Here is a 4,881-nt window from a genome sequence, read left to right as displayed (position 1 = left end):
TCAGCCCTTACCCATTTCTTTATCCATATATCCCGTCTCTTCCTCCCACCATCCTACCGCTACTTACCCTGTCCTTCCTTCATATAATCGAATCTCCCTACCGTTTCCTTCTCCATTCCATCTTGCTGGCTGTTTTGGTGCCTGTCTTCTTTCCTTCCCCCATTCATCCACTCGACTTTGGCCCCTTAAACCACACATATTAATCCAATTCTCCCTTTTAGTGTTAGCTTAGAAATCCTTACGCATGACACTTCCATTCCAACACCTCGCTCCGTTCTCTTACTCCACCTGATCTGCTGTCAATTCTCTTACTCCACCACGTTTCATTTTTTGTACCCATTTTAGCATCCTTTGCATTTATCTCACTCACTCCAGCACTTTCTCACTCACTGCAGCACTTTTCTTACTCTGGCACGTCCCTCATTTCTCTTACACACTCCAATACCTTTCCTACCCACTCAGCACCTCTGCCAGTCACTACAGCACCTCTCTTACTCATTCCATCACCTCTCTTACGCACTCCATCACCTCTCTTACTGCATCCTCTCTCTCTCTCTCTCTCTCTCTCTCTCTCTCTCTCTCTCACTCCATCGCCTCTCTTACTCATTCCATCACCTCTCTCTCACTCACTCCATCACCTCTCTTACGCCAACGCCTCTTATTCACTCCAACACCTCTCCTACTTTAACACCTCTCCCTCTTCTCGTAAACACTCCGTCACCTCTCCCTCTTCCCGTACACACTTCAGCACCTCTTACTTCTCTCAAACACTCCAGCACCTCTCTCACTTTACACACTGCAGCACCTCTCTCACTTCTGCACACTCCAGCACCTTTCTCATTTCTCTTACACACTCCAACACCTCTCCCACTTCTCTTATACACTCCAGCACCTCTCTAACGTCTCTTACACACTCCAGCACTTCTTTCATTTCTCTTACACACTCCAACACCTCTCCCTCTTCTATTACACTCTCCAGCACCTCTCTCACTTCTCTTACACACTGCAGCATCTCTTCCTCTTCTATAACACTCCAACACCTCTCTCACTTCTCTTACACACTGCAGCACTTATCTCACTTCTCTTACACACTCCAGCACCTCTCTCACTCACACACTCCAGCACCTCACAAACTTCTCTTACTCTCTCCAGCTCCACTCTCAGTTCTCTCACACACTTCAGCTCCTCTCTCAGTTCTCTCACACACTCCAGCACCTCTCGCACTTCTCTTACACACTCCAGCACCTCTCTCACTTCTCTTACACACTCCAGCACGTTTGAAGTACCAGAAGCATATCAGAGAAGAGTCGAGTAGCCGTCAAAGTGGCTGCAATCGTCTTACTACACCGAATGTGTGTCCCTGTGTCAAGCCTGTTTGATGGAGTTGCGTGTGTGTGTGTGTGTGTGTGTGTGTGTGTGTGTGTGTGCTGTTTAATCTAACTTGATGGACGTTCTGTGCAAGTTGTTTCAGTGTGTTTCAGATGGCCGTGTATTATGTATCACAGGTGAAAGCGGAGCAGATATGAAATTCTGCGTTGACACCTGCACTGCGGTTACTTCATTTATATTTTTTTTTCTTACAGTCGCCGAAAGATGTGACTGAATCGAAGAGAAATCCCTCAGACTGAAGAAGTTGAAACAGCCTCCTACTAACCCATTCTTTTCTTCTTTTGTAATATTTTCCTGCTGCAACCAAACATTTTTCCTCTCCTTTGACACTCATACTGAAGAGGTTAAGAGAGTGATTCTGTTTTTATTGTTGTTGTTGCGACGTAAACCCGAGGAAATGCAGGCTTAAATTACCCCTTCTGCAGCCCACCATCCTCTTTTCTGGGAATAAGGTAGTCATTGAGAACGTTTGTATAACTAGGTAGTGGAGCCGCCTGGTTATGTCGGTGCCACCCCTCGAAGGCGTTCCCCTTTAGTACCATTCCAGTCTAAAAAATGAGATTATTGAGTGGAGTGAGCACATTCCGTATTGAGAGAGAGAGAGAGAGAGAGAGAGAGAAATTGACCCCTACCACACACATGAAAGAATATGGATGTGTACAATAGAGGCAGCAACTTACATACTCTATTTTCCGTAATCACATCATCACTAAGACTTAGCGAGATATTCCCTGATAAGCTCCATAGAGAGAGAGAGAGAGATCCACACAAAGAGGGATAAAAGGTAAATCCTGTACCTCTGATCGATTCTGCTTTTTTGTGTGTGAGAAAACATGTGTCCCTGTGCGCGAGGGAGCCAGGTGTGAGAGACAGGCAGGTGTGTGTGTGTGTGTGTGTGTGTGTGTGTGTGTGTGTGTGTGTGTGTGTGTGTGTGTGCGCGCGCGCGCACGCACACACACACACACACACACACACACACACACACACACACACACACACACACACACACACACACACACACACACACACACACACACACACACACACACACACACACACACACACACACACACACACACACACACACACACACACACACACACACACACACACACACACACAAGGTGTCTGTGTGCCACTTACAAAAGCTTACATTCTGACGCAACATGTCTGATCGTTTAGGTCTGGACTTGTGTTTCATATCTTATTAATTGTACAAAAACCTATGAATATTATAAGAACTGTTCATGTATTTATATTTTATTTACGCTACTTTAAGCATATAATGGCATGTTTTTGATCCTTATCATGAGTTTGTATACTTTTCCTTTCCCCTTACAAGTAGTCTCTCAGATTACTCTTACTGCCCAGGACGTTGAATCATCATTCTTTCTGCGCTTCTGTCTTTCCCACTCCTTTTATTTTTTCCTCCATCTCTCTTCGGAGATATCAGCTTTGATGTCCTGTCTATCTTCTTCATTATCTCACCCTCTTCACATCACCCTTTTCCACATCACCCTTTCCATACCCATACTTGCCTCTCATCTTCTGTCTTGTCATTCCCACTCCATTTTTGTCTCATCGATCTTTACATGTTATCTCAGTTCTGTCTTTCCCATCCTATTGATTTTTCTACCATCTCTCTTCAGATATGTCACCTCTACTGCGCGTCTTTTCCCCCTCCATTATCTCACTCTCATCATAACCCATCCTCTCTCCTCCTTACATTTCCCTTATCCACCCTCAGTACCTCCCTCTAAGCCCTGACAAACCTTATTCCTGTCCCTTCCATCCCATTTATTTTTCTCCCATTCGTCTTTACAAATGCCATCTTAGTTCTGTCTTTCTCACTTCACCTATTTTTTCCCGTTTGTCTACGTATCCGACCTCTGATATTCTTCTTTCCTCACTCATGGTTTCACCCTTATCACATCTTTCCCGATTCCGTCCCACATTTCCCGTAACCATCCATTTACATCCATATAAACCCTAAAAAAAAAAAAAATTCTTTCGAGCCTATTCTCCTCAGCATAGGGCGCCTTTTAAGCTCTCTGCGTCAGCGATTTATTTAGAACATTTCAGCGTATGCTGTATTCAGTGTAGATATTGTTCTAACGTAGGAATCGATTGCATCAAAAATTACAAGAGAAAATTAAGGGACCATATGCAAAAGGCAAGTGGAAAGATGATAGCTTGTCTCAAGCCACGATATTCCCATCCTTAACCTCTTCACCACCTAACCATTTCATCTACAATCAGTAAATTCGCCCCCTTTCCTCTATCACCATTCCTGCCCACCCACCCCCCTCTGAAGGCACCCTGCTTACAAGTTCATATACCGTACCATCAGTCCTTTGCGTCCCCCCATCATGCTCTCCCTTCTCCTACCAGTTCCCCCTCCCTTCTCCTACCAGTTCCCCCTCCCTTCTCCTACCAGTTCCCCCTCCCTCTCCTCTTTCCATCCCACCTCCCCCTCTTCCCATCCCATTATCCCCCTCCTCCCCTGTGACCCCCCCCCCTTCCTCTTCTTCTCTCACCTACAGTATCCCCTCTTACCTTCGCACTTCCCCTCACATCCCTTCCCACCTCTCCCTTCTTTCTTTCCCATTTTCCCCGCTCTTCCTTTCTCATCTCCCTCCCCTTCCACTCCTGTCTTCCCTCTTCCCCTCCTTTCTCCCCTCTTCCCCTCCCTTCTCCTCCTTCTCCCTCCCTCCTCAACCCCATCCCCCTTCTCCCTCGCACCCACCTGCCTCAAGCCTTGACAAACGACCATCTACCTCCTCTCATTTCCTCCTTCCCTCTCCCTATCTCTCCCCTCTCTCCATATCCCACCTCTCATTTCCTCTCCCTCCCCTCCTCCACTCTCTCATACTATCTGACTCCGGCTTGACGACTGGCCATTGCGCTTCTCTGCCTCTCCTTAGTCTCCCTCTTCCCTCTCCTCCTCTTCCTCCTCCTCCTCTTCCTCAATATCATTCATGCTGTCGCCTCTCCTGCCTTCATCCCTTCTTGTATTTGCTTCACCGTCTTCATTTTTCTTGCATATTCTTCACATTTCCTCACTCTTTTCCTGTTTCCCCTGTTATTAGTCTTATACTGTTCTTTCCAGTGGTTGACTTATTCATTGGACAGTAGGGAAATGGATCTTCTCTCCTTTATAGATTCGTTATGAAGGGTCTTTTCTAAGCGAAATGTCAAGAATATAATGCCGAATTAAATGGGTTCTGATAAATGCCATGATTCTCTCTCTCTCTCTCTCTCTCTCTCTCTCTCTTTCTGGTTCTGTATCGTATATACATGCCGTACATCTTGTCACTGCCAGTTCCGGGCTTCACTCCTGGGAAGTATCACGTAACCTTTCTTTTGTCCCTCACACACCTTTTGACACTCCACGCTGCCATACTTTTCCATCTCGCACCTTCCCTTTACTAAGTCCTCCATCTAAAGTTACACAACCTTCTCACACTTCCTATTCCTCCTAGTCTGCAAACG

The sequence above is a fragment of the Coenobita brevimanus genome, chromosome 68, assembly GCF_032717465.1.
Source record: "Coenobita brevimanus isolate Jiangsu-jjx chromosome 68, ASM3271746v2, whole genome shotgun sequence".
Taxonomy (NCBI): Eukaryota; Metazoa; Arthropoda; class Malacostraca; order Decapoda; family Coenobitidae; genus Coenobita; species Coenobita brevimanus.
The sequence above is the reverse complement of the archived record's forward strand: the minus strand, read 5'-3'. Positions refer to the sequence as shown.